This window comes from Dermacentor variabilis, chromosome 9 (assembly GCF_050947875.1).
Source record: "Dermacentor variabilis isolate Ectoservices chromosome 9, ASM5094787v1, whole genome shotgun sequence".
NCBI classification, from domain to species: Eukaryota; Metazoa; Arthropoda; class Arachnida; order Ixodida; family Ixodidae; genus Dermacentor; species Dermacentor variabilis.
In genome coordinates this window covers 131,914,076-131,937,445 of record NC_134576.1, presented here as the reverse complement: position 1 = coordinate 131,937,445, position 23,370 = coordinate 131,914,076, and the positions used below count along the sequence as shown (strand labels likewise).

Below are 23,370 nucleotides of genomic sequence, written 5' to 3'. Positions count from 1 at the left end.
TCTAACGGCAGGTGATTATCACAATGTATTGCTCTGCCAGCATTCCTCGTCCTCGCCTCTTCTTTTGCATATTTTCCCATTTACGCCAGTGCGTATTTGTGCATACACAGATTATTTATTTATTTATTTATTTATTTATTTATTTATTTATTTATTTATTGTACCCTCAAGGCATGGAAGCATTATAGAGGGAAGGGGTCATTCATTCAACTTAAATACAATTATTTGCACATACACAATTGAAAATTTCAAAAAATGAGAACGAATGCAATTTCTAATAACAGTTGAAAGGCGTTCCTAGAGTTCAACTGATCTCAGCTGAAACGTCGAAATAAGTTTTTCGTATCTTTCAACGTAAATTTACTTTATATATATATATATATATATATATATATATATATATATATATATATATATATATATATATATATATATATATATTTCTTCTTTTCTCTCCATACGAGAAATCTTAAAAACATCACCCTTGGCACGTAGCACAATTCTGCTTCCTGAGCTGGATTACTTACTCTTAGAGGCAGACATTATTTGCACTAGAAATCAAAGTGAATAATTGAGTAACTAGCCAAATGTCGGCGGTTAACTTTTAAATAATCTACGTAACGGCACATGTCGCGATTTATGAATTGTATAGCCGGCGGCTCCGAAAGTCATATCCACTTTGAACGAATTCTGAGGATGACACCACTTTCGACTTATACGTTAGCAAAGTTTGCGACCAAATGCGTTGGTGCTCCAGAAGTGCTTCAGCTTGAAAGATTGGTTAACACAACTAGGGCTAACCATATAGTATCGATTTGGTATCGATTGTTATTAGAAAAAATAACTTATATGGCACTTTTATTGAACTGCATTGAAAAAATAACTTATATGGCACTAACTTTTATTGAACTGCAAAATCACATAAAACAGAAATAGATGAAATACGTAAAACAAGAAAAACGAGTAAACAAGTAAAAACAACACAAGTACAAGTAACAAAACAAGTAAAACAAGAAAATAGAATAGTAGGGAATATTTCACGCATGAGATACGTTTTCCTAACAATTCTCTTTTTTTTACATAACTGAAAACATCCGCTACAGAAAATAAAAAAGCGAGGATGTGTGCAAGCATGCGCAGTGATACGCATTGTCAATAAGCGAGTGCTTTAATTGTTTAGAAAATGTATGCGATGTTCTAGAGTGGTTAGGTTACTATCTAGCCTATTGCAAACTGAGTTGCCCGTGAACTGTGGTGTAGAGCGACCGTATGTAGTCGAATCGTAAATGGTGAGGATGTTCGGGGTTTTAAATAAATCTTTACTCTTAATATGCGTATCGTGGGCTGCTATTGTGCGGAGAGCTCCTTTTTGAAGTGCAAACATCGGTGACACGCGAGTTTTGTATATGCGACCCCCAGATCGCTATGCAGTATTTAATGTGAGAGTGAACAAATGCGTAGTAAAGATTGATAAGCATGTGGGGAGGCAAATAGCTTCGACATTTCGACAGCACATGCGAGCCGTATGAAGCTTCGTGAACTACAGAACGCGCATGAAGGCGGGCTTTTAAATGGCTATCGATAATAACACCACGAAACTTTGTCGCACTAGATTGTTTCATAAGATGGTCATTGTAAACGACATCTAAATGAATAGTCGTTTTCCTTTTTTCGGAGTGAAATAAAATAAGAACTGTCGTCGTTAGGTTAAGGTGAAGGGCATTCAGTGTACACCAACTGTGCAAAATTTGTAATTCAGAGTTAATGTTACTAATTAGGTTGCATTCCTCACGAGAACCTATCATGAGGTTAGTATCGTCTGCACAGAGTACGTAGGTAGTACACATAAGCTGCGAAGGCATGTCATTTACACAGAGCAATAAATAAATAAATAAATAAATAAATAAATAAATAAATAAATAAATAAATAAATAAATAAATGTCCAAGTATGGACCTCTGGGGAACGCCGAGGTTAATAAAGGTGCTGTTGGAGTGAAAATCTCCTAGTTGAACAATTTGTTGCCGATCTTCTAATTAACCTACGAATTAACATCAAAGGTATTCAATTAATTCCGTAACGAAGCATTTTATCGTTGAGTACAAAATGATTGAGAGACTCGAAAGCTTTCGCAAAATTTATGAACAATCCAGCCGCTATATAATCACTATCTATCGATTTTCTAATTACGTCTGTAAATGTTGGGACTGCAGTTTGTGTGGAAAGGCCTTTTCCACAAAACCAAATCGGTGCCGATAGAGAATGTTGTGCTTGTGCAAGTAGTCACTGAGGCGCCTCGCGAATATTTTTTTCAGGTATTTTCCTGAAGAACGGTAACACTGAAATTGGAAGGCAGTTCCCCATTCTACGCTTGTCCTTTTACTTGTAAAGTGGCAACACCTTGGCAAATTTTCATCCGTGCTGGAAACACAACAGTGACAAATACAGCATCGACGGTACGCGCGAGAACTGCTGACGCGATACCATTTAACAAGCTTAACGACACGCGCGGTAACACTGTCAATTCCAGAGGCTGTCTTTCGCAAATTAAAAATAACTGAGGCCACACCTCATGCTCATCTGTGGGGCAAAGGTAAAAAAGAAGCATTTGTACGTGGAACGTACGTGGAATGTGCGTGGAATGTGCGTGGAACGTACATTGCATCGAAATCCTCACCAGTCGAGTTAATGTGGCACGGAAAATAGGCACTAAAAGCATTACAGATATTTTCTGGTGTGGTGTACGCAACATCATTGTGTTTTGTTTTTTTTCATCGGGGATGTGGCTTTACGTCTCGCCCCAGAAACTGGTTGAGAAGGCTTTTTCGAATCCTTCCCGTTCTGTTGAATGCGATTGCTAAAATAAATTTTCTTTTCTGGATAAAGTGTTCCATTAGAAGTTTGCGAATACGCAAAGTATCTTTCCTTCAAGGAAGTGTTATAAGATTGCCTTTTTTTCATTTTTATACATGTTATATTTCGTTTTAATGGAACGCAAGGGCGCGCCCGTCACCAAAGGATCTCGCAGGATTACATGTCTATTGGGTGCACACAGTAACTGGTGGAGGCGGTGGCCATCGCCTCAGTAAACATGCATACAAACGTGTCGTAACTGTTGTTAGAACAATACGAAGAGTATGCACGTGACCAACCAATTGCGCGTACAATACTTCCAAATGTGTCAGCGTTAAATAATGTCCGGGTAAAGCACTTCTTGCTTGATTTCGGGCAGTTTGACATTGCAAAAAGCACAGTGTAGTTAGTGATCAGTGATAATAACATCTAAAACTTGCGCACATTTGCAAACAGGAGTGTTCAGCAACACGCGGTCTTAAGTGTACTACTGTGTTCTGTTACAAGCGTTGGTCTGTCCGTGACAAGCAACGAGTAACCATAACTAGTAAAAGAAGAGACATACTCATAACAAAAAGACGAATCAACGTCACTTACATCGGTATTAACATCACCCGTTACTACCACACGAGCATTAGAACTCAGGAACACATTAAAAATACAGTCAAGGTCGTCGCAAAAGCTGTGATAAGATGCAGACGGCGACCTTAGTATATAGTGCCCACAATAAGGCTCTGTGATGGCTGCAAAATGACTTTTCTCTACCTGAATCCATACTGATTCACAATGAGGTGTTTTAAATTCAGCATGATATCGTCGCCTGTACGTAATGCTGTCGTCTATGTACAGGGCAGCAAGCAAGATTGACTGTAGGTTGCACGACATATCGCTTCTAGCTTGTAACCAGGTTTATTGTAAAGTTCGGCTGCAAAGTTCGAGATGCACAAAAAGGCGTTTTGTTTAAAAAAAGTAAGTACAACAGCAACACGTTTTTACTGCAAGATTGGCACCGCCTACGCCGAGGGATCGTGCCCTGCACCAATCCTTGGTCGTGCTTTAACTCTCCGCAGTAAGTGCCTACTGCTCAAGTCACGACAAGGACGCGCGCCGATACCTTCGTGTCTTGCTCGTGGACACTGCAGGGAAGCGCCTGAGTACTGGCTGTTTGAATATCCCGCATTCAACGACTGACGCGATGTGCAGCTGTGCAAGTTCCCACAATTTCTTAATGTGAAATCATTATGCGCCTCATTGCGCGAACCTCCATCGGCGACGGTGTGACCGAGCGGTATTACCAAAAATGGCCCTTGACGCAAAGAGTAAAAACACGCGAAAAAAAAAACGTTCGGATCGAGGTCAAATTTCTCCGGGAAATTCCTGTTCAGGCTTTAAAAAGAACATTTGCTACATTTCGGTCTGGGTGGGAGTCGAACCTGGACCTGTGGGCTGCGAGACGAGCCCGCTACCCCGACGCCACGGCGGCTCCACGTTTCTGGCTGACTACAGGTGTGGCTATAGTAGTGCATGCGTTCATGACGGTCCGAGGTCTACAGACGGTATATGGCGTTAGCATTCACACACGTAGGCAGTCTTAAGTGCCTCTGCCGAATTTTCCTTGCTCGAACCGTGCTTAATGACACCTTGTTTCCGAAAGGTCACGCTTCAACTCCATACGAGGCTCACAAAGCTGTGCTGAAAGTTTTTGTCAACCACTCAACTACGTACTATCGTCTGTAATACTTTCCTTTCTATTTTCCATTTCTTTAATGCGAAAGCTTCAAATGGTCTATTGAACCAAAAGGCGGCGTCTGTCGTCTGGAACAGCGAAACGGCACCCAAATTCCCATTGGCTGCTGCGACGCCGTTGCTGCGATGCTGCGGCTGCTGCGACGACCTGCCGTTGCGATGGCACGCCACGTGTGTGGAGAGAGCATCGCCGCTAGGCGACGCCACGTCAACCTCGCTCTCGCAAGCCGGCGCGCGGTCCCAGTATCTCTCTCTCTCTCGCCCCCACTGGGCTTAGCTGCTGCGCACGCCTGTCGGCCTTGGTGGCCGCTGCTGTTTCCTCGATCTCTCGTCGCGCAGTATATCGACGGCATGCGGCGTTGGCACCGCAGGGTATACCGCTGCTTGCTGGTGTTGCGTTTCGCCTGCGACACGTGGTTTTGCCGGCGCGACTGCGGCGGGGCGGCAGACATTTTGGCCCGATCGTCGTCGCCGCAACACTCATCGCCAGGTGTTTCCAGAGGCGACTGCGGCGATGCGACCGCCTAGGGATCATCCTCGCATTCCAGTCATTGTGCCCGAAACAGGCGATGCCAAAGCAGGGATCTCATTCCAGTCATTGTGCCCGAAACAGGCGATGCCAAAGCAGGGATCTCATTCCAGTCATTGTGCCCGAAACAGGCGATGCCAAAGCAGGGACCATCCTCTCATTACAGTCATTGTGTCCGACCGGCAGCGCCACGACAGGGTGCTACGAGATCGTGCTCGACATGGTGCTACGGCATCGCTACGACAGTGTGCGTCACCATTAGCCCATTGTACATTGACGTGCTCGTCTTTTGAGGGGTTCCTTCTTGCCCTCAACTGCGAGAGTATAAAAACAGCTGCCCCCGGACGCCAAAGAGAGGGCTCCGATTTCTTCTGCTGAGTAAAGTGCTCTCCCGTCTCTCTACTTCGGTCAAACCTGACCACCAACTCTTTGCGATGTTAAAATAAACAAGTTGTTTCGTTGTTACCAGTCGACTCATGCTTTGCCGGGACCTTCGGATGCTTCCAGTTGTACCCCAGGCCGCCAGGCCAACGCTACCCTTGGGGCTTGCGACCCAGGTACAACCACGGGCGTCAGCGCCGAGTTCCCAACAGATCGTACCAGCAGTCCGGATCCAAACATCTGGTTGGCAGCGGTGAGATCGCCTACGACTTCAAACAACTGTCTGCCAGCGGTGAGATCGCGACAACGGAGGCCAGCAGCGAAGAGATGCAGTTGACTGTATGCTGAGCAGCTCATCGACGATCCGGGAGCAGTGCAACGAGCCCTGTGTGACGACTGGTTGCCTGCAGCGGAACGACTGCGCGGAATTCCTGCCTGCGAGGTTTGGTGAGTGCGGGACTTTCTTCTTCTGAGCTTTGCCAGGCTTTTTGTTAGTGTTAGAAACAGAGCTGGTAATTGTGGTTGTCGTTGCTGCCGGGTTAGTTGCGGCAAGACAATAGTAAGCAGTAGAGAAAGCAGCATTCAGAGCAGCCATGGATTTGAAGTCGTTGCGCAAACCGAAATTGTTGGAGCTTGCAAGAGAGTTGGGTCTGGATGTCTCAGACAAACTAAGAAAACCTGAACTGCTAAGGACTATTCTTGAGTTAGAGGCTGAGGATGACGAGCTGTCGGAATGCCTTGAGACTATTGAGGAGAGGTCAAAAAGACAGGAGCGCGAACTTAAAGAGCAAAAAGAGAAACAGGAGCGCGAACTTAAAGAGCAGAAAGAAAAAGAAGAGCGTGACCGTCAACACGCTTTGGAAATGAAGCGTCTTGAGGTAGAGATGGAACGCGCTCGTAATGGAAGTCAGGCACACGGTGCAGGAGAACGCGTATTGTTCAAAATGACTGACCTGATGCGGCCGTTTAAGCTTGGAGAGGACATTGGTTTGTTCCTGGTTAACTTTGAGCGAACGTGCGAGAAGCAGGGGTTCTCTCGGGAAACGTGGCCACAGCGCTTGCTCACTTTGTTACCCGGCGAGGCGGCCGACGTAGTCGCTCGCTTGGATAGAGAGGAAGCAGAGGATTTCGACAAAGTAAAATCGAGTCTGCTAAAAAAGTACCGGCTGTCTGCGGAGGCGTTCCGTCGGAAGTTTCGGGAAAATGAGAAAGGCAGAAGTGAGTCATATACAGAGTTTGCGTATAGGCTTATGTCGAACATGCAGGAGTGGCTCAAAGAAGAGAAAGCGTTTGGTGACCACGATAAAGTTCTGCAGTGTTTCGGGCTAGAACAGTTTTACAGTCGGTTACCGGAGAACGTGCGATACTGGGTCTTGGATAGGCCAGACGTTTGTACGGTGGCTAAAGCCGCTGAGCTAGCCGAGGAGTTTGTGACGCGTCGGGCTCGCGGAGCTAAGGACGGTCAAAAGGGTGAATTTGGCTCGAAGTTTGAGAGGCCAAAGTTCACACCCATGAGATTAAAGGGGGACACGCGTAGTGAGGATGCGAGCGAAAGCAGTCCGACCAAACGTAAAGAGACGGCGGCAGCCAAACGCAGAAAGCGGTTCGAGATGAGGCGAGCGCGCTTGTGTTATACGTGCCAGAAGCCGGGTCACTTTTCGGCGCAGTGTCCGGAAACAACACCAAAAGTTGTGTTTTTTTCAATAGGCAGCACTGACGAGAACATGAAGCTTCTCGAGCCTTACATGCGAGACCTCCTCGTGAACGGGAAAGAGTGCCGAGTGCTTCGCGATTCCGCAGCTACGATGGATGTAGTTCACCCGTCTTACGTAGAACCCCATATGTTCACGGGCGAGTGCGCATGGATCAAGCAAGCCGTGGAAGCTCATAGCGTGTGTCTGCCAGTAGCAAAGGTGCTTATTGAAGGACCTTTCGGAGCGCTTGAGACAGAGGCGGCAGTGTCATCTATGCTGCCACCCCAGTACCCGTACCTATTTTCAAACAGGTCCGATCACCTCCTGCGCGAGAAGGGGCTTTTGTTTGGTGAAGCTAGTGTTCAGGCCTTAACCAGATCGAAGGTTCGGGAGCTCGCTGCAAAGGCGGTAGTTGCGGGGCCGACGTTATCAAACAACGAAAAAGGGTCAGAGGCGCAGCAAGCTGATATTCCGAGCACGCCCGAACTGAATAAACTTGAGTCTGTAACGTTAAAGGCGCCAGATACTGGAGAGGAAAATCCCGATGCGGGAAAGTTAGAAGAGCTATCTACTGATTTGCTCATCGCGCCTACGTCAGACGGACTTGATAGGTTGCTAAAAGTCAGCCGGTCGGCTTTGATAGCCGAGCAAAAAAAGGATGGCAGCCTGGAAAACGTGCGCTGCAATGTCAAAGAAGGTATCGCCAGGAAAACTGCGCGTTTTGTGGAAAGAGGTGGAGTCCTGTACCGGAAGTATCTAGACCGCAGAGGAGTGGAGTTCGATCAGCTGATCGTGCCTCAATGCTATCGTCAGGATCTGTTGCGCTTGTCACACGGGGGTTCGTGGTCCGGACACCTAGGAGTTAAGAAAACTAAGGACCGTCTCTTGCAAGAGTACTATTGGCCAGGGTGTTTTCGGGACGCAGACCATTTCGTGAGGACATGTGACACTTGTCAGCGGGTGGGCAAACCAGGGGACAAATCAAGGGCGCCGTTGAAATTGGTACCTATCATTACGGAGCCTTTTAGACGGCTCGTTATTGATACAGTGGGACCTCTGCCGGTAACAGCCACGGGGTACAGACACATTTTGACTGTGATCTGCCCAGCGACAAAGTTCCCTGAAGCAGTGCCGCTTAAAGAACTCAGCTCAGTTGAGATAGTCAATGCACTACTGTCCATATTTGCGCGAGTTGGTTTTCCTGCAGAAATTCAATCAGATCAGGGCACAGTGTTTACTAGCGCTTTGACGACAACTTTTCTCGAAAGGTGTGGGGTAAAGCTGTTACACAGCTCAGTGTACCACCCACAGTCGAATTCCGTTGAGAAGCTCCACTCCGTCATGAAGCGCGTGTTGAGAGCCTTGTGTTTTGAACATCAAACTGACTGGGAGCTGTGTCTGCCTGGGGTGATGTTTGCTTTAAGGACCGCGCCGCATGCGGCTACGGGGTTTTCGCCAGCTGAACTGGTGTACGGTCGCTCGCTTCGATCTCCGCTTCGCATGCTTCGAGAATCATGGGAAGGTAGGGGCGACGACCCAGTCGTGGTGGAGTACGTGCTTAAGCTCCTCGAACGCTTAAGAAGGGCACAGGAGTTGTCAGGTGAAGCAATGGCAAAGGCCCAGCAGAGGGCCAAGGTTTATTATGATCGGACAGCCAGGGCCCGTCGTTTTGAGGTGGGCGATGAGGTCATGATATTGCGCACATCGCTAAACAACAAACTAGACGTGCAGTGGGAGGGCCCAGCACGAATTGTTCAGAAACTGTCGGACGTTAACTACGTGGTAAGTCTGCCAGGAAAGCGGAAAGCACAGCAAGTTTACCACTGTAATCTGCTCAAACCTTATAGACAAAGGGAAGCAGTGGTGTGCATGATGGTAAACGTTCCTGAAGAGCTTCCGGTCGAGCTTCCGGGACTAGGCTCAGTGACGAACAGGGAAGACACCGGTCAAGTCATTAGTGACCTTATCAGTAAAGCACCGCTGTCGCCCGAGCAGAAAACCGAACTACACCAGCTATTACAAGAGTTTCAAGGTCTGTTCTCTGAGAGGCCTGGTAGGACTTCTGTACTTACTCATGATATAGAACTTACCTCCCCAGAGCCAGTACGATCCAAGGCGTATCGGGTGTCACCCCGCCAGAGCGATATTATGGAGGCTGAGGTAAAGAAAATGCTACAGCTCGGTGTTATTGAGGCAGGTGAGAGTGATTATACCTCCCCTTTGATTTTAGTTGAGGTACCGGGCAAGGAACCTCGTCCTTGCGTCGACTACCGCAGGCTTAATTCCATCACTAAGGATCAAATTTATCCGATCCCTAACATCGAGGAGCGCCTTGAGAAAGTTAGTAGCGCTCAGTTTATTTCCACCCTAGATCTTGTCAGGGGTTATTGGCAGGTTCCACTTACAGAAGAGGCTAGTAGGTATGCGGCGTTCATTTCACCAATGGGAACATTCCGTCCTAAAGTGTTGAGTTTTGGTTTGAGGAACGCGCCATACTGTTTTTCAAGCCTCATGGATAAAGTGTTGCGGGGACAGCAAGAATTCGCTTTACCGTATCTAGACGACGTAGCGATATTCTCCGCATCCTGGTCTGAGCATATGGCACACTTGCGGGCAGTGCTAACCCGCCTGCGCGAAGCGGGCTTGACAGTCAAGGCTCCTAAGTGCCAGATAGCACAGGCCGAGGTTGTCTACCTCGGTCACGTGATTGGTCAGGGTCGTCGCCGCCCCTCTGAAATAAAAGTGGCCGCTGTCCGAGACTTTCCGCAACCGCGCACCAAGACCGATATTCGGTCGTTCTTGGGTGTCGCCGGCTACTATCAGAGGTACATCCCTAGGTACTCTGCACTGTAAAAAATTTCCGTAATTTTACGGGGGATTTCTGTCATTATACGGAGAACTGCAGATAAAAATACGGAAAGTATGTCATATTTCAAAAATACGGCAAAATCTGCCGTTAATATACGGAAAGTGCTCTCCGTATTCAGCTTTACAGACATTTTCACTGTAATCATATAACGGCTATACACTGTTTTGGACGAAACAGAGAGAATTCCGTATTTTTGTTATCTGAACATCCGTATATTGTGAGAAAATTTAAGCTGTCTGAATGAGCGCTCGTACTCATAAAGTTTCAGCTAACAATACTTTATTGAACACGCAAACTGTACGCATTATGAAGTTGCGTACAAAATGTGAGAGCTAGCCTTCTACCAAAAGCTGCAATAACAGATCGTATAAATATATATACGCATCTTCTATTCCGGTCGCAGTTTGCCGCGCATATGGGCTTTGTAACGCTGATCATATGCGCAAATATATGCGTGTTCTCGCAATGTTCTCAAATTAAGCGCTTTTATAGTTAATAACACAGCATATATGTTTAAGTGAATGAAGAGCCGGGGACATACGTGCATACGTAAACAAGCTTGCGGCACTCAGGTGCTGGTGCATTTACGCCAGCATTTACGCCATATACGCCAAAAATTGTGCGCACTCTAAATCAGTACCGAAACGCAGGGAGTGGTATAATGACCGTAACTGCGTTTACATTTGGCAATAAATGGTCTCGAAGGGGACTGGCGGCCTATAGATCCAAGTACAACGGTCGGAGGAAATTTTCGAATGCGGCAAGCAATTAAACCAAATGTCAAAGGGCACTGCTGAACTGCAATGTAGTTGGTTGAACTCATTCCCATGATATTTACCAAATATCTCGTCTCTGACAATAACTGCCCATTCATTGAGACCAATCGATTACGCATAATCTTCACTGTTCATGTGTTAATTCTTGCGATAAGATGTAATCGCAAATATTTGGCGCTTCATCTTGAAACAAGACCGGTAAGCGCGCTCGTTCTTGTACGGTAGAATAAAGAACGCGAACATGCACCGACATGTGTGAACTACTGGAAGGTGACTGAAGATGAAGGACCTATTACCGTGCTAGTACTGTGTATACTGTCAAAAAGAAGAAAAAAATAATACGGAAAGACAGAATGCCCAGTGTCGAGATGTAACGATTCAAGCTTTATTTCTTTTTGACCTAGAATGCAACACCATTAGTTCCATGTGCTTTATGCATGGGTAATGTTATGACACAACTCATTATTTACCCGTTCATTACATGCACCAACCAGCCCAAATTATCACTGTACTAGAGCTTATGGACGCATCGCAGTGCACTGCTTTGCACTTTATTGTAGCACAGGGGTTTGCTATCGCCAGTAGCGAATGCTTTGGTTGACCTCCCTGCCTTTCAGCTTTTTGAATTCTCTCTCCCTTTGTATAAAACGCACTAACTTGTGGGAGAGAAAGCGTTCTCCTCTTTTAGAATTCAATTAATTGTCAAGCAATTATATTGCAGTTCGAGTAACTAGAGCACAAATGCGAAAACGAAACCGATTCTGTTCGGTTCTCCGCGCTCAGAGTGCGGCACCAGGGGGCAGCACGCGCTGCGCGTCCGTTGGAGTGGCGGACGGAGCTGCACATGTGTAGTCAGCCGGCATTTTTCGAGTCGTGTTGTAAGTGTTGTTAATTCGCCGTAAATATCTCTTGATTTGTACTCAAGAGTGGAGCAAGACCCCAAGGAAGAGAGATTGACGCATCGGGAGCGAAGAACAGAAACGATGGATGGTTACGCTGCTTGGGTCTCGGCACGTTCGAATTGGCAAAGTTCCGAATTTGTCGCTGTGTCGTGTACGCTTGTGCGCTCGTCATTTGCCGTCATCGCGCGGAGATATTTGCGCTGGATGTCTTTCACTTCGTGCACGCTGCGGCATCGAAGAAGTTGTCCTGTGTTTGGGTGCACGTATGCGCTTGGACACGGATAGCCTGCTTGCTCTCAACGGGTGTTCAACAGTCTACGCGCGCTCGTAACTTGCTCATGAGGTAAGCCCATTTTAATCTTATTTGGTTCGCATAACGTAGGTGTTAAAATGATGTGTGGTAAGCCGGTGTCGCGAACAGAAATATTGTTTCAAAAGACCACTATGCAACGTCTTAGGGCAAAAATGACGCATGAATGGGGAAAGGGATCACACTATCTTTTCAGATCGATTCCAGTCGTAGCGCGATTGGCTCGATCGCAATTTCCGTGAGGAACTTCTAACCTTTTGTTCACTCGCGTTAAAAGCGTAGAATAAAACTGCGTTCAGTTGAGCTCTTGTATTGACGCTTGTATTGGCTTGAGAGCATACTGTATCCGATACAAGAACTTCTGTTAAAATACGGAAATAAATGTTCGAGGCAATAGCAGTCGCTCACTACCTGTGATCGTTACTTTCTTGCTTGGGTGCACGTTTTAATTGTGACCAGAAAAAAAAGTTCTTTGCTCTGCTGTGTTTCCTTGGTGCAACTTTTTGCGGTGCAGCAAGACGTGTTCCTTCGAATGATGTCTGGGCAGTCAAGGCATTCGTGTCAGTAAGCAAGCAGTAAACGGGGTATCAGTGCGAAAAAATTTGGACCTACAAGAGAAGCGAATGGTATCATCATAGACTCTTTTATTTGACGAATAATTCAGTTGTGTTACTAAAGCGGAGAGTGGATATGCATGAAAGTCAGATTGTATTGATACTCAGCAAAAACAAGGTAACTTATCATTACTAATCAATCCTTTTCTTTTACTGAAAGGCAAGTTGCTGTTGTGCTGGAGCTGAGAAGAGGTCTGCTGCCTGCAATGGGTCCATCTCTCTCAAGTTATTGCAGTATTGTAGCTCTCAAGGTGAGTGGATTTTTTTTCTCTTTGCTATTTGCCACCTGAATCATGACCGTTTACTTAGCTGTGTAGGTGATCACTGTTAGTGACATTGGAGTGCTGGTGGACCAGCACTCCTTTATGATTGCAACGCATATGACAGAGTGCAGCTGTGGCAGTATGCAAAGGTGTTAATCTATAAGCCAAATTAGGTTCTTTGAGGTAATATGTTAATATATTGATGACATTGGATTGTGGTCTAGCAGGCAAAAATGCTAAACAAGAAGAAATTTTAATTTGCACTTGGTAAGATGTGCAAGCAATTCAGGCTGTTATACATGAAATGGGACATTTGTAGATGTCTTCTACAGTGCTGCAGTCCTGAATTGCTTCAGAGTTGAGTGATACCACTATAATTTCTCTGTAGAGCATGCAGCACAGTTTAGCATTGGGGGAGGCTGGCATCAACAGGCGTCTACTTACTGTGAAGTTCAAATGAGGTGTTACTGTTAGGGTGAATATATATAATTTATGGTTTAATTCTAATCTTGTGTCAGGCAGACATAGTTTACCCACTTGGTTAAACAATAGAGATGTAATATCTATGTATACAAGTATTACCCATTCATTTATGCCATTTAGACAATGGCATAAATGCGTGGGTAATACTTGTGTACATAGACAATACATCACTATTGTTTAACCAAGCGGTGCCCCTGCATGCTAAATTTTACAGGGCTATTATCAAGTAATGTCAGCTTTTGTTGTAACATTAAGGCACCTTTTATATTATTACAGATTACCACCATTGTGCACCATCATAGTGTGATATTTACACTAAATGTATTTGACTTTGCTATAAAACCCTGCACAGCAGTGCATCATGAAATTTTTTTTTTATAGTTTCTGGCCTCAGAATGCACTTCACGTTATATTCTTGTTTGCAACAAGACTATAATGCAGGTTTCTCTCCTTATGTTTTGTGGCACTTCAAACTGCGGCGAGCTAAACCACTGGGCAGCAATACTGGATACGCTACTGCGTGTGGAGCTGTCTTCAAACACACACAAGGAATACATCATTGCTTTTTTAGCTCAAAACAACGGACACAAGAAAGACGACAGAACAAGGTGCTACTCTCAACTGAATCACTTTATTTCGTCCCTCCTTTGTAGACAGCAGAATCTAGAAGAACATGCGCTGTGAACACCCATGTGCAGCAACCACCAACATCTGATCAAAAAAGCACACTCATGCGACAGAATCCAAAAAAAACATATTGAGCACTGTACGAGGTTAAAGAAAGCACACTAATGCACTGTGACCCCAATGACTGTATGAAGAAAACTTCCGATAACTCTCTGGCGGAGGTATCACGGCTCTTTTTCAAAATCATAGCATCACGAAACATTGCGAACCTAAGCGATCCATACCAACAGGCACAGGTTCCCATTTGGCTCAACATTGTAAAATATGGAAGTGCAAAGCCATGTTTCGTGATACTTCGATTTTGAAAAAGTGCTGTGATACCACCGCCCGAGAGTTATCGGAAGCTTTCTTCATACAGTCATTGGGGTCACAGTGCATTAGTGTGCCTTCTTTAACCTTGTGCAGTGCTCAATATGGTTTTGTGGATCCCGTCGCATGAGTACACTCTTGTGATTGGTTGTTGGTGGTCTCTGCACATGGTGCTCACTGCGCATGTTCTTCTAGATTCTACTATTTATAAAGGAGCGACGCAATAAAGTGATGTCAGTTGAGTGTACCGCCTTGTGCTGGTCGTCTTTCTTGTGTCCATTGTTTTGCGCTTAACAAAGTATTTATGGATTCACACCAACTAGCCCGCGAACACATTGTGTTGCGGGCACTTCTGAAGTACTGTCTGTCCAATAACCTTGGTGGCATGGAAGTGCCGTCCACTTCTATGCGTTGCTTTCTGTTTCATTGTGGCATCACATCACATTATAATCATAATGTGTATGTACTTTTTCCAAGAGACCCATATTCCTATCCTTGTGTTATATTTGCTGTCGCATTATTTATGTGCAAATGACTGACCAGTGCTCCAAGCTCCATTTTATCGCAAAGTAAACTACTGGTACCTAAACAGTTCTGTATATCAGAAAACCAAAGCTGAACTGCCGAACAGTACCAAGCGGCAGCCTTAGTGCAGTGTCAAGTAGTCAGATTTTATTGGTCATGCAGAGGTGCACAGGATAGCTCTTTATTACTTGCTGAATAATTAAGCTGTGTGAAAACTGAGTATTTACGTAGCTTCAACCACATGCTATTGGCCATTGCTCCTGCCCTCATCAAATGTGGAAGATTATCAAGGCATTTCCTATTCTCTTTTTCCTTATTACAGTGGGATTACTGCATGCGTAAGTAGGAAACGGATCACATAGGCAATCAAAAGCCAACAATGTGTAAACATGGAACATTGATTGTACAGTTTGATGACCCAGAATAAGTAGAAATACACCATAAATGATTGACAATTAACTTTTACTTGACACAGGGCTAGAGCATACAGTAAGCATACTGTATGCTCATACGGTGTCACATCAATTTAAATTTTAGTGTAGCTTTACAGTGTACGCTTCTATTGTTGCATTCTGTCAGAGGAATGGTAATGTTTCGCGTGTATAGCGACTAGACTGTCTATATACAGTAGTAAAAATGTGTGAACTGTATTTTTTAATGATTTGATAGAATGTGTAGCACAATAAAGCCAGACAATCAACGCACAGTGATGTGACTTTCTCTGCACATGTTGCAGGTTCAAAAAAAGTATGGTGGAAGCTGTTGCCAAGGTTTCGACCAGAAAAGACAGCCAGTATAAAAGGGTACACGCCACTGATCTCTACTACAGGGGATGAACAGCACATCGAGCGCCCTCGACTGAAGCTGGCCTTGGCCCGGAAGTTGGTGCTTCACAACTTTGCGGCAGCACTTTGTTGCACGGGTGTGTGGCATTTCTTCCCCTAACATGCCTGCCTGATGTGCCATAACCTACCCAAGCAGTGTTTCGAGGTGTCCAAAATTTTTCCATTGTAGTGTCTACAGTGTCGCTAACATAAGTGGCTTGCAATGGAAACACTGGTAAATCAGAAAAAACTTGATGTAATAGAACACTATCGTATACGGGTTCAGATTGTCATAAAAGTGCTTACCAGACATGTAGAGACCTCCTAAAATGTGAAAAACCACAAAGAAAAGTTTTTCGGCAGCAATATTATCTGATCGCACGCACTAGTTAGTCCACCATATGCCCTGCTTCCAGGACAAGCGACTGCATGACATCGCATTTCCACTGGCTTCACCTGCATCCGGTGCTGTGTGCTGCATCCAGCGAAACATGTTAGAAATCAGTGGTGCACAGTGTTTTCTGTCCCCTTTCTCGACGCCTACTGAACACATGTTAAACTGTTTCCAAAGCAGACAAACAGAGGGAAAGGGCTCTGAACACATTGCATTTTAAAGTGGCTGGTACTGGGTAACGCAAGTACTGTGGCATAGTAGATTTGCACCAGGCAACCTGGGCGCCCAAAAAGGCTGCTGTTTACTTGCAAATGGCCAACATATTGTGAGCATGTTGAAGTACTTTTTTTATTCTCATCGCTTATTTAGCTAATGGAGACAGCTTTCACAACTGAAGAAGCCTTGGAAGCATGAAACACTTCACAAAACCAGCTTCAATATATCGTGTCTGCATCACAATTTCATGGCTGCATGAGTGAACCCTCTGGTTAACATGTAGGAGAGTTCATGATGTTTGCCATGCATTATCCACTTTATTTAGAGGTCAACCCTATCTTGAGATTTAAGCTGATGTTGCGTTTAGAGAAATTATGGCAGAGAGCCAGCTTTTGAGAATACAGATTGAGCTTGACAGATTAAATGCCAGAACAAGTCGTTGAGGATTTCAGATCAAGAATCTTCAAAGGCCAGTTCATTTAGTGGTGTTAATATTCTGCTCGAAGTTGTTGATTGTTACGTTCATATGGTGCCCAAGCATTGCGGTAACAACTTCACTTGGAGTACATAGCAAGGGTGTATTCGATGTAAGCTTCTGGCTTTTTTTCTGTGTTTTCAAAAACTGGTTTCTTGTTCAGTTTAAATTTTCAAATTTTGCATTGTTGATAAGGTGTTGTGTCCTGTTTCCTTTTCCTGCAGCTTCTTAGTTAAACATCTGAATAGTGAACACAACTTGACCTTTTGCTTGATTGTCTAGATTACATGCCCTCGATGCAAAACAATTTCACTTCAAAACTGCTTGTACCATACTGAAAGAATAACTTTGAAGCAGCCATAGCCACCAATAACACGCAAGAGATGATTATGAAAATTTTAATATTGTTTTTGAGGGTGTCTTAACTATCATGCACCAAGATTTAGAAATATGTAAATGCGATGTAATTAGACAAAATGAAGGTGATGTTTGCCATCGCTTGGAGATACTCTGATTATATTGTGCATTCTGCCTAATTACATAATTCTTAATTAGTTATTAAATATCTCAAATAATTAAATGAAATGTGTCAACAAAAAGTTGTAGAGCAATATGAAAGCCTCCTGATACACTTTTTTGTTACTCTTACTCATTGTGTGCTACATAAAAGTGTTTTTCCAAGGAATAAGCCTGCGAATACACATAAAGTGTCTTGAGTGGCCAGTCATGTGTCAGTTTTGTGGTGCAAAGCCACGAATACAACTTAAATGGGTTCTTTTAAGAAATAGACTTAGCTCAGCAAATTATCTTTCTATGTGCAGCCTGTGGAGACAAGGTTTCTTAGACATGGCCATGGCCCTCAAGGAAGATGCCGAGGCCACAGGCAGTTCCTCCAGTGACCGTGAAAAGGTCCCCTGGGGCACAAGTCTGGTTTGGCACCCCCACCTTTCTCCTGCAGCTTTTCTGTCTACTTAGCTAACCAGGTGGGTCAATGATGGCAAAGGGAAAAAAGAATCAACAGCATCAAACGCAGAATTTGCTCAAGCTCAATGCATTTTTGGTGTGAAGTGTTTCCCTTATCATTTATCAAAAAACGGGTAATAAGTATATGATATGGTCTTCACACGGACACCTCTTTCCCACAGAGAATTAGCTGTAAAAAAAAGCAGCTTATGAAGGCTTGAATATTAGCGAAGATGATGTGGCATAGATAGGATAATGATTATGAATGTTTCTAATGAAGGTAGTGGTAGTAGAGTGAATAATCAGAGTTTATATATAGATTGAAAGACATTTCATTCCAATGCCAGAATTTTAAATCATCCCAAATAATTCTTGCATTTTATAGTCTTCATTTTATAGTTCTTGATGCTTGCTTCTTGCTGACATCATTCTTATGCTGCATAATTCACCTGTTATAAATTCCCTATTTCTCCCGTTCAAGCAACTTTACATTCATCATAAGAAACCTCGTAGATGAGTTCCAGAAACTTGCTGATGAGATTAGGGGGCGGCGTGTACCCCAGGCTTAGATATGCATTCAAGAGCCTCATATCTTGCAAATGTTAGAAATACTCCTGCTAAGCAAGTTCTTGGTGTCATACAAGGTTATTTGCGAATACGAATTTGCCTAAATTTAGGAAACAGTCAATATAAAACATGTCAAGCGATATCGCTGACGATACACACACATTCCAACTGAACTAAATACAAATAAATATAGCACCAAATGCAGAATCATTGGCATGATGCCATTCTTTCAGTGGAATAAAATCTGTCCTGCATTGTAAATCTGGAATCCTTTATAATCCAGACTACTAAATACTTATGAGGGTTGTGACGTAAAATATGCATGTATTTATTCCTCGTTTTTTTACTTTAGGACCCGATAATGCTTAAACAGCAGTGAAAGAACTGGGATCACAGTACCTAATACTTTATATTGCTCCAGAAACCCGTTTCTCTGCCGATCGCAGCATTCGACACTAACAAGAAGGCACATGACACTTAGGGTGGTGCTATTCACTTTGATTGTTTGGGAACGAAACCCATAATGTACATGTTATGGCCCTGCGTGTCATTACGTTTGAACAACAAAAAGGTAGGGGGTTTGCGTTTTGCAAAACTGCATGGAGGTTTTCACTGTGTGCAATTAAAATTAGGAACCTTCCCAGCTCATACTAAATGCATTCTCCAAAGCTTTAGGTTATACAGGTGCACTACTTTACACAGAACACACTCTTTTCCCTCGTCACGGCTCACACTCTTAGGCAGAGTTACACCCTTTGAAGTGCCCCTTCTTCCACACAACGATAATTGTCATCTGCCTTTATGCATTTCCTTTCTTTAACGCTGCGAGCCCTGTGCTTTCCAGTAACGAACGGCATGCGCGTTATCAGCATGATAGCATTCCCGACAGCAAAGTAGCGGGCGTGGCGTTTTCAAGAAAGGAAACGCATCAAGGCAGATAACGATTATTGTTGTGTGGCAGAAGGGGCACTCCAAAGGGTGTAACTTTGCCTAAGAGTGCAGGTGGTGATTCAGATTCTTGAAAGGTGTTTCATTGTATGGGATGGCACATCGCGCTTCACTTATTTGCAGAATATTGCATTCCAATTGTGTCATATGAGATAAATCCATTAGAGAGCTTTAGCTTGCCCTAAATTTATTACAGCTGTGTACTGGTAAACTGGCCGCAGCTTGCAGTGCTTGTGGAAAAACAATTGTAACTGCCATATTATATGTAACTGTTAGTGCACAGGCATCGGCAGCAGCAATGGTTAGGGTACACTTGTTTCTTCTATTCTGCGGTATGCATCCTCCACCAGAAAGTAGTTTTTTTTCGTCTTCCTCTTCTACCATATTGGAATGTGAAATGGGGTGTAATTTGTAGGATATACTCTTGCATAAACTTCATGAGCATTTATTCTTGTCTGTGCCACAGATCATTGTTGCTACCACTGTAAAAGCAGGGTGCCTGTTTACAGCACCCGTAGGGAACAATCTGTGAATCTTTAACGAACAGTAAGGATAATGAATAATCGAATAATTTTTAGTAATTTTCAACAAATTTAGCACTCTTTGCTTTCCACTATGGTGTTTTTAAAACTCTAATCTTGGCACAAGGTTTGAGTGCAGGATGTCATTTTGTGTGAAAGAGTACACTTGTGCGCATAACACCTCATCGTCAACATTCTGCTGCACAGAATGTCATTAGCTTTCGTATGCATTGGTCACTATCTCACAAACCGGTTGCTCCTTTGTTAGTTGGAATGTAGCATTTATGTAAAGCACATTTGATGTTCTAACAAAAAGCATTGTGCCCTCTTATCCCCTAATTCTCCTCATTTGATGCCTAGTGTTGTAATAGCATGGTTGACACCATAAGAGTCAGTGTGGTGAATAATTGTGTCTGGTGGAGTAGGGGGTGTACGTTAACTTAAGCAACTTTTCCAGATGACTTGAATCAGTATTGTGGAATGCTGTTTTTTTTGTTCAATCACTGTTACCAAGTTTCACTTTGGTTGTGGCAACAAGTATAATGTAGTTCGCTAGCACTCCTGTCAACACATATAATGTGCAGGCATCTGTGTTGAAAAAAAGACCAGCTAATGGTTTGCCAGGAGCTAAGGTCCATTTAGACCATTAAATTTTGAACTTACACTGGTGGAAATAACTGGTGAATGAAAGCACACCCAGGAGAGCTGACCATAATATTTTCTTTCATTATAACACTGCTGAAGCTTTGAACCGCATTTGAACTGGCTTGTTTAAAAAATGACCCATTTCCTTGTTCAAGTAAGACAAAGGTTCCACAGGAAGACAGAAACTTGAAGCCGTTAACAGCAGCATGAATATAAACAGCGTTCGACGTTTTGCAATCTTGCACCTAGTTATATTATCCATCCCATTTTTTTCCACAGGCTGTTCTTTATTGTTTTATGGTCATACCCAGTTTAATTTTAATGTCCCTATTTTTTAATATTTGGTTAATATATCTTTTCTTCATTGGCTTTCAACAAAATATATATTCATAATGTGCCTTCATTTACCATTTGCAGTGAACTTAACCAGATGCATCTTGATACAAAATTTATTTTCCTTAATTCTTCGTTTTCCTTTTCCAAAAGTGCAAACTGTTTATCTCGATACCTATTTTGTCTTCTGGGAAGATTGGGTCTACTGGATTAATGACTGCTTACATGTGTACATCGTTTTCTGTTTTGGTCACCCCTACTCTTGGCAAGTACTGACAGCATTGCTCATACCCGCTCCATCACAATCACCACTGCTAAGCACACCCTTCCTTCCTTTATTTTAACACTTTGGCTTCTCTTGACCTATTATATGCACCAGTTACTTCTCCCCCAATGAGGCTAGGGGCCAGTGAGATATGCACAATCCAAAACAACACAGCCAAGGAAAACATTTGCTACCCTAATGACAAGCACCTATGTCGAAATGTTGGCTACAGCAACATCCCTTGTTCCAACAATGTTGATCTACTTACATGTTTTTCTAACACAGAAGTTACTGCTTTGTCGTGTTCTGTGATTATACTTTTTTGCCGCTTTCTTTAGGATGGATATTCACGAATACTATTTGTTTCTCCTAACAGCAGCAAGTTTATCCTTGCAAGCGTTTGGAGTCGAGAACAACTTTCACCAGGAAGAAGTGCAAGACGAGTGATTGAAGAAAATAAAGTTGCTTCTGTGATCTAAGAACTTGAGGACTGAAATGTTGCACCTTTTTGTATATATGCTATGCAGTGCATTCATATCACAAAGTGCAAAGTGTTTTATCTCTGCAGCCATGTCAGTGTGTTGGCAAGACAATTTTCTCAATGGTGACCTGCTGCTTTGACTATGAGCTGCCTTCATGACATTTGCATTAAAGGAGATGTACTATCGTGGACAAAAGTACCCTGGAAGTGCGAGCGTTGACCAAATTGCATTTCTGCTCAAGACTGCTGAAAACAGTGGGTCACGTATGCACATTCCGAACGCAGATGGTGGCACGGCTAATCCCAGCAAATAGCACACCTATAAAATTCGGTCAACTCTCGCACGTCCTGGGCAATTTTGTCCCCGATGGCACATTCTTCGAATAATGGATATGCTCTGCAAGATGAAATACGGGAAGCACCTGTACTTTAACGGATATAGTACAGATTTAGCATACGGAGTCTTTCGTTTTCTGAATACGGCAAGCACCTGTTTTTTAACGGTTATAGTACAGATTCAGCTTACAGTGTGATCCGTTTTCTGAATACGAGAAGCACCGTACTTTAACGGTTATAGTACAGATTCAGAATACAGAGTCTTCCGTTTTCTAGATACAGAAGCACTCGTATCTTGTATTACGGTCTCTTTTTTACAGTTGTCCGTTCTACGGAAATGACCGTTCTTAATTTACGGAAGAGTGTTCGGTCACAAATTACCAGCAAATTTTCTGTAAAGTAAGGAAAATTTTTTTTACAGTGTGATATCGCGGCTCCCCTGACGGATGCTCTAAGAAAAACAGAGCCTCAAACAGTCGTCTGGGACGAGACAAAGGAAAGAGCTTTTAGCGCCCTAAAGAGTGCCCTAACAAGCCAGCCTGTGCTACGATCGCCAGACTATACAAAAGGGTTCATTGTTCAGTGCGATGCTAGTGAGCGAGGCATGGGCGTTGTACTGTGCCAACGGGAAAATGGAGAAGTAGAACACCCCGTCCTGTATGCTAGTCGTAAGCTGTCCAGTCGTGAGCAGGCGTATAGCGCCACCGAGAAAGAGTGTGCGTGTCTCGTGTGGGCCGTTCAGAAATTGTCATGCTATCTAGCCGGCTCGAGGTTTATCATTGAGACGGATCACTGCCCTCTCCAATGGCTGCAGACCATCTCTCCCAAAAATGGCCGCCTCCTGCGCTGGAGCCTCGCTTTACAACAATATTCCTTTGAGGTGCGTTACAAAAAGGGGAGTCTCAACGGTAACGCCGATGGCTTAAGTCGAAGCCCCTAACGTAGGAATCAGCCTCAAAATTGTTTGTTACTGATGTTTTTCTTCCTGAGGCAGGATTTTTTTTAACATATTGCTTTTGTTTAGTGTTTCAAAGTGATGATATGCTTTCTAGTGCAATTTTTCAATTTGTGGACGCGTTCTGAGTGATGCTAGACTACTGTAAGGAACTAGGCAGTGGTATAAAAAGGGGAAAGAGCCTGGCAGGGCTTAGTGAGGGTTGTGCCGTGCTTGCTGACTGAGCGGTTGAGTTTCAGCGTAGTTCTAACGCTTGCCGGGAACGAGAACAAAAATGTGAACTCTCCCGAAGTCACTTTGCAGTGTCCCGTGCGAACCTGAACAAGAGAACGAGGCCTTCTCTGTGCGCTGCGCTCAAGAAACGTCGAGGGACGCCCGACTTCGGTTATGAGCATCATCGAGCGACATCCCTCCGGACAGCGGATGCAGTCCCCTGTCCATCGGGATCTCCTTCCCCCGGCGGGGCGGTCTGTTGCGTTTCGCCTGCGACACGTGGTTTTGCCGGCG

The 23,370-nt window shown here is 44.0% G+C and overlaps 1 long non-coding RNA gene across 3 annotated transcripts; it reads left to right on the top strand.

Moving 5' to 3' along the window:
• The first annotated feature begins 11,042 nt into the window (after positions 1-11,042).
• On the top strand, positions 11,043-21,873 carry LOC142557534 (uncharacterized). Of its 3 annotated transcripts, none has more exons than XR_012822778.1 (5): positions 11,043-12,092; positions 12,834-12,924; positions 15,677-15,862; positions 17,671-17,832; positions 21,471-21,873. It is a non-coding gene; the product is annotated as an uncharacterized LOC142557534 (long non-coding RNA). The 3 variants fall into 3 exon arrangements; XR_012822777.1 differs by having other exon boundaries at positions 11,044-12,092; positions 21,468-21,871; XR_012822779.1 differs by having other exon boundaries at positions 11,047-12,092; positions 15,770-15,862; positions 21,468-21,871.
• Positions 21,874-23,370: the final 1,497 nt, after the last annotated feature.